The following is a 6,565-nucleotide window of genomic DNA, read 5'->3' on the forward strand; positions in this document are numbered from 1 at the left end:
TGGCTGCCATAGTGCTTGTGGCTTCACTAAAAGTCAGGAATAGATTTTCCTAGTAAGTCACTCTGATGTAACATCAAAATATTTTCCTAACAGGTTTCAAATCTGGTTAGTTTTTACTTTTATTTTTATTTGGGGCAGCTTTCTATCACAGAAGAGCCCAGATGGATTAGAAGACTTTTCTACACTGGGAGGTGTTTCTCAGTGGTTAGAGTACCAGGCACCAAAGGGTTGTGGGTTCGATTTCTGGTCAAGGGCACATACCTGGGTTGCAGGTTTGATCCCGGCCCCAACCAGGGTGCGTGCAGGAGGCAACCAATCGATTGTGTCTCTCTCAAGTGGATAGTTCTCTCTCTTTCTTTCCCTCCCTTCCAGTCTCTCTAAAAATCAATGGGGAAAAAATATCCTTGGGTGAGAATTAACAACAACAACAACAACAACAACAACAAAAAACAACAAACAAACAAAAAAAGGAAAAGAAAAAAGAAAGAAAGAAAAGAGAAAGGACTCTTTTGCCCTCCAGTTTTACTAAGGAGGGAGGAAAGAGGAATCAGTGGTAAGCCTACATGGTAGAGTTAAATGCAGAAATATTTTACTGATTTACTTCTTTTACTGTAGCCTTAAAAGAAAGGGGAGTGAATTAGAACACATGAATAGATCACTTTGAAAACTTGCCTCGTGTGTAAGGGAAGGGGCAGCAGGGCACCCACTAGTGTCTGATGCACCAGCACTGAGTTCCAGGTCGCTCAGGTGTGTGTGTGTGTCTGTGCATGTCTTTGGGCATGATACTCAACCTCTCCTAATTCCCTAGTTTTCTCTTCGGAAAATGAGGCATCATAATAGTGCCTACCATAAGGTTGCTGAGGAAATGATATCTGATAATGCATTATGGCGCACATTCACATAAAAACTGTTCAATAAATGTATGTCTACTATTATTCATTCACATTTTCTTCATTAACTTATCTTGGGTTCATAATGTACCTTTCACAAGTTTCCTTGGCAATTTACAGAAGTAAAGGTGGCCTTACTTCACTTCCTGCTGCAATTGAAGAGCAGCTGCTACTTTAACCACCTAGGGATGAGATGTAGAGGGAGGTCTTAAGCAATCTTGTCACAATTCTGCCAGCCCTCCACTTGGCTCTGAAAACAGAAGGTGCTGAGGAAATGCTTGTCTCTTAATTTAGAGCCAAATGCATGCTAACTGTTAGAAAACATGCCAGTACTTACACATGCAGTCATCTTCCCATGTTCTCTTCTGCCAGCACACTGCTTCTGGGAGCTGAGGGTTGTCCCAAATGGGGTGCCCCTGGTATGCTCTTAGTTTGGGTTCAAATGGAGACATTTGTCATTAAGTGCCATAAGTCAGGTTCTCCAAGCAATGTTTCATTTGTCATCCCCAGGCACTGCTTTGTCACCTAAAGAAGGACCAGAACCTTTCATTATGTTACCCCATTTATTTATTCTGCAGTGTTTAAGCCCAAGTTCAACACCTAGCCACAGTATTTCCTGCCACTTAATTTCATTGCACCTTACTAGAAAAGTACAAGAGGAAATACTGCTATGTCATTATCTTGATGAAAAGTGAAGATTTCAGCAAGTTTACGGTAGCACAAAAGCAAGCAATACCAGAACCAATGTCACCAAAGATTTTGTATGAGAACCAAGATGGTTGTGGTGGTTACCTTTGATAATGTTAGTCTTCACAAACTCTATATGGAAGACCACATGAATATACTTCACTGATAAAAAAATATACAACTTCTTATTGCTGAGTTGGATGTTCTAAAAATATATACTCACAGAGCAAGCTTCTGTTGCTGGTGGCTGCCTCTAAGAGGCTATCCAAAGTAGGCGCTATGGTCCTCACTGCTATTCCCCAGCTCTAGGCACTGGGTAAGTTGAGTACCCTATATGAGCTCTGATTTTCTTTGTAACCACTTTGTAATATTGTTGTATGAGAATTAAGATGAGGTAATCATATATACATAGCAATTAACACAGTACCATACATGTGGTAGTTGCTCAGTGTTAGGTATATTTGGTGATATTATCATCATCATCATTATCATTTCTGCAGCCCTTGAGGGACAATGATGTTGGGCTCTTAGATTTTTATTTAGTCATTCTCTGGGGTCAGTCTTCCTTCTATATAATAGAACTCTCTTATCTTTCTCACCACAGGGGAAGCCTATTTCCTTGCTCTTTTGTAATCTGACAGATAATCTTATCAAGTCTCCCTACCTTTCAGGGTCTCTATTCTCTTTTCTTTAAAATGAGACGATAGGTCAAAGATCTGAACGGCCCTGCAACTCTGCCACTCTTGACTCTAACACCTTCAAGTAACTGAAGGCTCTGTCAAGCCAGTCCTTCACCTCAGACTTAGGCCTTTTTTAAAATATATTTTTATTGATTTCAGAGAGGCGGGGAGAGGGAGAGAGAGATAGAAATGTCAATGATGAGAGAGAATCACTGATAGACTGCCTTCTGCATGCCCCCCACTGGGGATCAAGCCCACAACCCAGGCATGTGCCCTTGACTGGAATTGAACCTGGGACCCTTCAGTCCACTGGCTGATGCTCTATCCACTGAGTAAAACCAGCGAGGGCTCAGACTTGGTCCTTTGTAATGACAGCACATCAGGTAGGACTCTCCACACAGTGGATGCCGAGGAAATTGTGACCAGCAGATGTTCTGTGTGGCTGTTCTACTTTTCATCACTGAGTACTCTCTTGGAGGTCTAATCCCTTCTTATCATACTAAACTTATAAAATTAAGAACAAAAATTGCTCTTGTCCTTGTCTTTGGCCAATCCATTTCAAATGCCAGGCCAAGATAGGGCTGACCTACAGCTAAGTTCTGCCATGTACCTAAGCTAACAAAATGTGCCAACAAGATGAAAATAACAGTAGCTAACATTTATTGAGCACTCAGCTTTGAGGTGAATTCATTAATTCTTATACTGTCTGAAGTAGGCACTCTTGTTATCCCCAGTCTACAGATGAGAAAACTAAGGTTTACAGAAATTAAGTGACCTGCCAATGGTGAAGCCAATGCTAAGGGAAGAAATGAGGTTTGACTCCAGCAACGTGATCCAGGAGTCTTTGTTCTTCACCACTCGTGAATCAATTCTAGACAGATTTATCACAATTTTTAAAAGGCAGTCATCTGGGAAAGATGCTTAGAAGCAAGAAGATGGACTAGATAAGCTCCTAAGATTGCTTTTACTCCGTGATTCTGCCAAGCCAACGCCACATAAGCCTCCCCTTCCCTGTGCTGACCCTGGGGCTACCTCTGAGCCTAGACTGAAGTTTTTCTCAAGTTCATCTTGATGTCTATTATCTCCCCCATGAGCATTCATTCTCTCCTTTCTCCTTGCCAAAGGCTAAGACAAGCTTTCAAAGGCTTAAGGAAATAAAATGCCAGGCCTTGTGTCTTCCTCAGGCTTTAGAGACTGGAAATTCTACATATACTAGGATGTGTTCTATTTGAGGAGAGCTTCTGGCCCCAAACACAGAATCTTAGGTTTGTGAGAATCTTCAAATGTCATTCAAGTCAGCCACCCTGACCTCATATTGCTTGAGTCCTTCCCAGCATCTCCACTCCTGGGAAGGAAAAGGGCTGTCTTTCTTGTGCTTGCCCACCAGCTGTGCTTGCCATTCTGTCAAGTTCTTACTGGCCAAAGAACTCCTCCTTAAATGGTGCTAAACTTGAACTCTATGTAACTTCCTTCCATGACTCTGGTCAAGGACACCATTCTATGCCACCTGGAATGAGCTGAATTCCTGTGAGGGCCCTTCAAGTGGGCTGCCCTGTCTCCCAGCAAGCTCTTCTTCCAAGAAAACGACTGCAGAGTCTTTAGTTCTATTGCAGCTAAACTGATCTTCAGATAACCTTGATCTTCTGGCCACCCTCTCTGGCATGTCTGTGGCTACATGAGAGTGAGCTTCCCAGCGGCAATGGCAAAAGTTTACCATGCTCTGAGCAGTTGCAAGTACACATAACCATCACCAACCTTGCTCTATATGTTGCTAGTTTAAAATTTAAACCAAGATCAAAACATCATTTACTTTCTTTCTTTTTTTTTCCTTGCAGGGACAGGGTCGGGGTAGGCAGTTACATCATAGCATTGCATCACTCTGTTGACTCACTTAGGGTGTCTATTGCATAAAATACCTCAATCATTTCCACGATGTGGCTCTGGATCCCATGCTTGCTTTTTTGGGAGCCACAGCAAAGCCCCGGGTTTCTCCCGCTATCACTCCATCTTGTTAACCCATGGTTAGAACTCAGAAACATTTAGATCCAGATTCTATCACCTCATGTATTCCCCTGGTGGGTTTACAAACCTGCCTTTGTGTCTTTATTTAAATCAATGACAACAAGTGCTCCTGTGAAGGACAGAACTCAGGTCAGATTCCAGTCCACTTTGGAGGTGAAGTGGCCGGTGGGAGCAGGGGTTCCCAAGGAAGACTTGAGTGCTTAGAGAGTTTTCTGACCAGACACTTTTATTTACTTTATTCAGAATATACATTGCAATTTGTAAAGTATGGAGATAGCTGTTTACATTTCTGCTCATGAAGAAACACCCTATTTGTTAAAAGGGTGTTAGCAGCAGGAGGCGGAAAGTGAGTAGGAAAATGAGAAGTGTCTATATACACTGGTTATCATTTTTCTCAAAGGTCCAAGAGCATGCAGAAGCTGACAGGGGATCACTGGCCAGGAGGCTTGTCTTGTGCTTTCAACACTCAGAATTTCAGAGTTGTTCCTTTAGGATGGCTCCACACCCTGAATGAAGTTTAAGAAAGCATTTTGGCTTTTAAAACCCACTGTCTAATTTTACCTTCCTTCCCTTCCTTCCTCCCTTCTCCCCTCCCTCATCCTCATAAATTGTGGCTGCACTTAAGTTGTCACAATTGATTTATAGATATTAAAAAGCTTTTCATTTTGAGAATATTTAGCTATTTCCTCTACCGATGAGACTATAATCTCTCATGCTCTTGAGAATTATTGAGATTAATAGTATGGAAAAGATCCCAAATTGATCACTTTTCTTACAAGTTCTCCTCATTAAATATGGGCTGGGTTGCCAAAGAAGTTATGGAGTTTCTGGGGAGACTTTAAATTGAAGAGCTTTTCTTCAGTCTGGATGGCTTGGCCATGTCCTGTCCACAGACAGAGAAATGGATACAATGATCCCTGAAGCTCTTTGTTCTGTGACCACTGGGTCCCAGACGGCTCACCATGGAGGGAGGCTCCACCGCAGTGTTTCTGGACTAGCAGGTCATGAGAAATCACTATGGCAACACTGAATAGTCTCTGAGAAACCATAGGTAAGGAGTCCCTGTAGAAGCACTCAACGGCTTAAGGAAGCTACAGGATTTTAAATGAACTGACACATTGATGGCACAACTAATGAGGGTGGCAAGCTTGACCTTAAGTGATAGATTGCCCCTTCGCCAGAAAGGCTGATAGAGGCTGATTTCTGAATGCATTCAACAAATATTTATTGGACACAGGTCTATGTGCCAAATGTACTATGAAAGGGAATACAAAAATAAGCAAACACCATGGCTCCTGATTTCGTGGAACTTAACATCTGATATGGGAGACTAATATAAACTAACTAACCACACAAATAATTACAGAGTTGGTAAGTGTAAATTACAGGACACAGTGGGATGTATAAGATGGGAACCTAGCTGGGATGAAAAGGTGGTGGTCAGAATTTGGAATTGTACGGGCTTCTCCAAGGAAGAAGATGAGATCTGTAGGAGGAGGAAACTGGACAAGCAGGTAAAATTGGAACATTCCAGGTAGGATCATGGGCACAGACCCTGAGGTGGCAAAATGAGGACAGCAGCCTAAAATGAGGTTCGTGAGGAGTGCCAGGGCAAGGTAGTGCATATTATGCATTTTAGTCTTTAGCCGAAGTGCAATGGGAACACATTCGAGGGTTTCAGAAAGTGGTGGCGAGGAGAAGAGTGGAACGATCAGATTTCAATTTTGAACAATTCTGACTGTGAGGGAAAATCTCTGAAGGTACACAGGGATGAATATGCTACGTTGAGATAAGAGATGACGGAAGCTTGAACAGATGATTGCACTGAAGGTGACGAGAAGTAGAGGGACTTGAGATTTCCTTAGGAGACAAAATTAACAGTAGTTGGTGCTGGACTGGGAAAGTGTATTTGGGGTAAAGGAGCTAGAGACTTCAGATCTGTTTACATTGTGGGTGTCTACATACAGGACACTGGTGCATTTTTAGATCAGATCAGAATGAAAGTCCAAGAGATTATCCAGGTTCCTCCAAAATAAATGAGGAAGGATTCCCCCAGGCTAGAGGTGGTAGAAGACAGCATCTGCGTTCGTCTTGGTCATAGGTTCCTGGAGAAGCTCCTCCAACGCATCCTGAGTAGTGGCTCCCAGTTTTTGGATGATAGTAAGTTCTGTGAAGGAAGGGACCATATCCACTGTGTTCCATACTGCAGGCCAGTGCTTAGAAGAATTCCCAGCACATATGTCTCCAAAAATATTATAGATAAAAATAATTTTCCCAAGAGCACAG

Source organism: Myotis daubentonii, chromosome 7, assembly GCF_963259705.1.
Source record: "Myotis daubentonii chromosome 7, mMyoDau2.1, whole genome shotgun sequence".
NCBI classification, from domain to species: domain Eukaryota; kingdom Metazoa; phylum Chordata; class Mammalia; order Chiroptera; family Vespertilionidae; genus Myotis; species Myotis daubentonii.